Below are 6,257 nucleotides of genomic sequence, written 5' to 3' on the forward strand. Positions count from 1 at the left end.
CCGGGTGTACGCCGGCTTCGCCGGCGCACGAAGGAAAGGAGATAAACGCGCAAAACACTGGAGACCTTCTAAAAATAGTAACGTGCAGTGACCTTCTAAAAATAGTAACGTAGTAACGGGAATATGGATTGACGCCACACGGAGGAAGGGAGATAATCGCGGCTGAAAACACTGGAGAAGATAAGGAAGAGTTACTGGTAGTGGATCCCGACAAAAAAACAAACAAAAAAACAACAAAAGGTTTAGCGCGCACAGCGCTGCGCGCTGAGAGCACCTGTTGAAATATCTCATCGATGAGGTTGTGTCCGGGGTGTAGCTGAATACAGTGTCCAAATTTGATAAAGATCCACCGAGAACTTTGGCCGTGCATCGCGAACAGACAGACAGACAGACAGACAGACAGACAGACACTAGTCGTATATATATATAGATTCTTAGTACACGTTAGAAGGACAGGTTCGAAGATTAGGCTAAGTCTAAAAGCTATAGTGTGTGTGTGTGCGTGTGTGTGTGTGTGTGTGTGTGTGTGTGTGTGTGTGTGTGTGTGTGTGTGTGTGTGTGTGTGTGTGTGTGTGTGTGTGTGTGTACGTGCGTGCGCGCGTGCGTGCGTGTGTTTATGTGTGCGTGCGTACATGCGTTGCGTGCGTGCGTGTTAATGTGCATGTGTATGTATGTGAGTGTGTCCGTCTGTCTGTCTGTTTCTCCCCCTTACCATTCCCGCTTTCTCTCCTCTCCCCGCCCTCTTCTACCGTAAAGACAAACGCGCTGTTCTTTCGGCTTTTGTCAGTGCCCGGATGTTCCCTGACAGCCTTTCGAGGGCTCATGCTCTCCCCAAGATGTTATTTCCTGCAAGCGTTTATTCCAGAAGAGAAAGAAAGTGGACTAATAGGACTGCCATTTTGTTCCAACCATGCAAACCTGCTCTTTCCTCTCTTTCTTCTTACTCTGTCGCTGCAGATCTCAATTGGTCGAAACCACGAAGAGGAAGGAGGTGGTTTAAAAAGCAAACAGAGCTCGAGAGGACTTTATGGATGACGTTTTGCTTGTTATCTTTGCACAACTGCGTGAGAGTGTTTGCATGATATTTTGTGTTGTTGAAGACAGCAAGCGCTCTGTGTTGCTCACGTTTATCTTGTTGCCTTTACACCACTATGCGTGAGAGTGTTTGCTTTATATGTCGTGTTGTTGAAGACAACAATAGCTCTGTGTGACGAACCATCGTCGTCTTGTTGCACATGTTATTGATGCCATTTTTACAACGCTAACGTAACTGTCAACTACAAACAACGACAGCAGACGAGCCACAGCACTTGTGACGGGAGCATGAGAAAATCAATCGCATAAAAGTCGCAGTGCAGACAGAATACAGAAACATTAACAATAGGAACAACCAGACTAAATATGCAAGTAAATTATACAAAACTCAATCAGTGACTCGATCAATTAACATCTGTTTGTAGACAGGTAGGTGTTCCACTGGTCAATAAATTGATCCATCCATCCTTCCGTTGAGAAATTTGACAGCCAATCTGTCTTTCGTAGTGGTTACCGACCTTGAGACATCAATTTAGGTTTTGTGTGATAGATTAAAGGCTTGTTATACATTATAAGATGTTTGGTGGCTTGTTGACAGACCAGCTTTTTTGTTGGTCCAAGGGGACCATATCGTCTTTTGCAGGGCCGGACTACCGGGGGGTTATGGGGGTTGCGCAACCCCCCCCCCTAGCCTAAACATGTACCTTACTTATTTAAATTTTTTTTTATTATTGCTTATTTTATGCCGTTTCATGCAAGGAGCGACCATTTTCCTATCTCAGAATATGACCTACCCGTCAGCTTCAGGGGGCTTCGCCCCCTGACCCCCACAACGAGGGGGGGGGGTTTCTAGGGTTTCCGGACCCCTCCCCCCCCCAGCCAAAAAATAAAAATATTGAATGAGGTATGCATTTCTTTATTTTACATTGAGTTTCAATTTTTGGGGTATTAATCAGTGACAAAATCTGCTGCCTGAAACTGGTAATGATCATCCTCAGAATGCACCAGATTGCACCATTTTGCATCCTTTTTTTCAAAATTTTCCGGGGGGGCATGCCCCCGGACCCCCCTAGCAAGCTAGGCGCTTTGCGCCGTCGGCTCGGCGCTTCGCGCCTTCACACCCATATCTTCACAATATACTTTTGAAAAAAACCAGTCATAAAATGAACTGATCCGCCCCTGCCGCCAGGGGGGATGTCCCCCTGGGCCACCACTCGCAACCCCCCCCCTCCTCTTCGCCTAGTCCGGCCCTGTTTTGTTTCATCTTTATCGACCAAGGCCGAAGGCCGCGGTTGATAAATATGAGACAAAAGGCGATATGCTCCCCGAGGACCAACAACAAAGTGCTGGTCTGACAACAAGCTACCAAACATCGTTTTTGTCATCATTTTGGTTGTGCAACAAAATGCACAATACCCCACAGGGAGACGAATTTTAAGAATCCAACTCCGGGCCACAAAGCATCGTCACAGTAGCACGAGATAACACGTCAAACTTGTATGTGACGTCAAACGTAGCTTGTTGACGCTTTTCTTCCAGTCTGAAAATGTACAGAGCTGCGATCATACCTGTGAATTCAGTAAGTGTTGAGCATATTTCTTTTCTGGGCTTTTGTACTGTTTTCTTTGCGTTATTGCACTGAAATTGTAAAACGCTTGGAACTGTAATTTATTTTTTTGTTTTGTTTTGTTGAAAAACAAACATCCAAATATCTATTAGTATTAATTATTTGTATTGTAGCTGTTACAGGGGGAAGAAACAGATTTTTCGATTGCTATCTTTTTCCGTTCTTCTTCTTCTTCTTCTGCGTTCCCGTTGCCATGCTAGACTGTCAAGGTTGTTGATGTGATGAAGTCTGCAGTTCGCCGCAGACTTTTCCGTTCTATTTTGCACAGTTGTTGATGTTTTCCCATTCCAACTCTGTTGCTCTCTGCATAATGTTTCGCCTTACCATCGATCTCCGCATGCAGTGACAGAATACGTGATACTGTGATTAAAAAGAGGTATCTCTCTCTTCCGTTCTTGAATGTGACTTTAATTGCCATTTTTGTAATTGTAGGATGAAATTAGAAGAAAATGTCATGTTTAAATTACGACATGAATTTTGCAAGGATTCTTCCCTCCGAAATCAGGCCGTAAATTGTTGGTACTTTTATCTCGCGAATAAGCAATGAAAAGTGCATGGAGATTTACAAGATACATGTACAAGGTATATTGACAAGTTTAAAGTATTTGCTAAATATTTGATAAATATGTGAGTAGTTGCTCATCGATATCGCCTTAGAGAACCAGCACACACACACACACACACACACACACACACACACACACACACACACACACACAAACTCACACACACGCACACACACACACACACACACACACACACACACACACGCAAACAAACACACACACAAACAAACACACACACACACTCACAGACACACACACACACACACACACGCACACCTACACACGCACACACACAACACCACCACCACCACCACCACCCAGTCTATGTTAAAACATTTAGTCAATTCTTGACTAAATATAACAAGATCAACAACAACATACACATGATAATATCTTGCGGCGAGACTTAACCACATTCCTCTGAAATCAATTGACAACCCATAGCTCTCGCTCTCATAGGTTCTCATCCTTATCAGAATTGTGAGAAGAGAACGTAGACTCGTGCATAGGAATTCGGTCACTGTGTGTAATGTGCGTCATAATAGTAAGTACATGTTTAACCCTCCGTGCTACAAACCCATCCCACGGTGTGTCAACTGATTCCGTTCATACACCGGATGTTTCCGTTCGTACGCAGGATGTGTCCGTTCATACAGCCTCATTTTCGGCACTTGCTTGGGGAAAAACGTGGCAGTAAGTCGTGTGGGCAGCGCACTTTTGTGATATTGCACGTCACGTTTTTTCCTCCGCACTTACCATCCCTCTCTGCAATCGCCTTTTCTCCTTTTCCCATTACCTTGCCTGCACTACAGCCGTTATTATTTGAAGAATCTGAATGTAAGAAGGTCAGTTTGTAATTATTTTGGTCCAAGCAATATCGAGGTCCTTTGGAAAAGAAACATAATAGTTCGTGAGGATTTACACATCTTTGCGTGCGTGAATAACATTGACATACAGGTCTCAGAGAATTTGGATTGAATTCTTGTTCTTCTTCTCCAAATTAGTGCGAGTAATTTTACTGCTTTCTGCGGCCACAGAAATCTTCACTTTAATATATGCACGTTATTCCCGTCAATGTCCAAATTAGCATTTTCATTCAGCAGTCATTGCGAAAGACTCAGGTCTTTTATACTTGTAAAAAGAAACCAACGTGAAGAAATAAATAATTAATGATCCGCTGCCACTGCGGTGCTCCCTGGATCAAGTGCAAGTTCGTCGTTTATGGCCCTGTCACACGTATTAGCCAGCGTACGCCGACGTATCAAAATTTCCCGAAAACGCTGGCATACGCTGAACTATCCATGTTTTTTTTCAATTTTGGGCGTATACATAGCGTATTTATAACGAGTTGGGCGTATACATAGCGTATTCATAACGAGTTTGACGTACACATATCGTGATAGTAACGTATATAGAAGATTTCAATAACTTATAGATAACGTATACCAACGAATGCTTAACGTGTTGCCGGCGTTCACAACTTATGTCCAACGATAGTCTAACGTATGCATAACGTATGCAGCGTATCGCCGACGATCACGTGTCGTAGCCTATACAAAAAAGGGTGCCACTCGGCGATTCAAATCATAACTGCACTAGACATGCCGAAGAAAACATCGAAGAAAGCTGCCAAGAAGTCTCCTGGCCGAGGGCGTGGACGTAAACGCAAGGAGGATCCATCATCACCCACACCCTCACGCTCACCCTCTGATGGAGATGATGCAGGTTCCAACGCCTCTTGTGCATCTTGGGCATCGTCTCAGCTAACACGTGCCAAGAAAAAGAGGGCCAAGAGGACACCGTTTTGTCTTGATGTTGAAGAAGAGCAGGTCATGTGCGATTTCCTTCGCGAGAACGCCATCATCTGGGACATGAAAAAGACCGACTACCGGAGGGTAGACAAGAAGACACTAATGGCTTGACAGACATCTCTGACCACAAGGGACTGGGTGTTGTGAGGGACCCTCCATCCGAACTTCATCGAGGCATACTTGTTCCCAGAGGCAAGGTGGCGTAAAGTCAGGGCCAACTCCATGCCAGGCTCAAGCGGATCCCTGTAGAAGGTGTACTGCTTGGTTATCCTTGGACCCACTCTGGCCAGCAGCTCGTCGAACATCGCTGGAGACATTCGCAGAAAGTTGGTGAAGGATGCATGGTCCTCGTTACGGAGTTCCACCATTAGCTGGTCATACATGCCAAACTGCCGTCGCCTCCCGATCCATGGTCTCACCCAGTTCCTTCTTCCCCGTTCACCTATTGTTCTCCTTCGTCTACTGCCACGCACCTGGTACAGTGTCAAATCGATGAGGTCATGCTGATGTTGGAGGACAGCTAGTTGGTATTCTCGTTTCAGCCTTGCCGGATCTTCCTACTCTCGGATTACATGGACATCTGCTCACCAGGGAGTCTTGAGGAGTACTGGCGGCTTCCACCTGCGAACCCCATCTTTATATACCAATGCCCCATAAACGCTGCCAATACGCTTTTGTACGGTAGCTGTAAGTTAGCAACACGTCCAGTACGTTCTGTGGTCGTCCGGAACACGTTCAAAACGTCTACATACGTCAATATGCGTTAGAGTTACGTTCGACATACGTTCAAAGCACGTTACTCATAGGTTAGAGATACGTTTTGGGTACGTTTACAATTATCTCGACGTACGTCGACGTATTGCATAACTTAGGCTTACCTACAACGTATGGCCCGCGTATGCGGGACGTATGAGCCATACGCTGGCATACGTCCGGACATTTTTTGCATGTTCAAAATTTGTCGAGGACCTCGCCGTACGACGACGTATACCAGCGTACTTCAGCGTGTTCTTAACGTATACAAAACTTACCCATAACGTATTCGACGTATTCGCCAGATTTTTCATACGTCGGCATACGCTGGCTCATACGTCAAGGTGTGACAGGGCCATTAAAGAGGAGACTACACATTGAAGCAACCACAGACACAAGCACATGCACACGCGCATACGAAAGAGAGAGAGAGAGAGAGAGAGAGAGAGAGAGAGAGAGAGAGAG

The 6,257-nt window shown here is 45.2% G+C and overlaps 1 protein-coding gene across 1 annotated transcript in view; it reads left to right on the forward strand.

Moving 5' to 3' along the window:
- LOC138946782 (dual 3',5'-cyclic-AMP and -GMP phosphodiesterase 11A-like) overlaps positions 1–6,257 on the forward strand; it is a 92,662-nt gene that overhangs the window by 9,694 nt on the left and 76,711 nt on the right. The gene's annotated exons all lie outside the window — the stretch shown is intronic.

This window comes from Littorina saxatilis, linkage group LG14, assembly GCF_037325665.1.
Source record: "Littorina saxatilis isolate snail1 linkage group LG14, US_GU_Lsax_2.0, whole genome shotgun sequence".
In the NCBI taxonomy this organism is placed as follows: Eukaryota; Metazoa; Mollusca; class Gastropoda; order Littorinimorpha; family Littorinidae; genus Littorina; species Littorina saxatilis.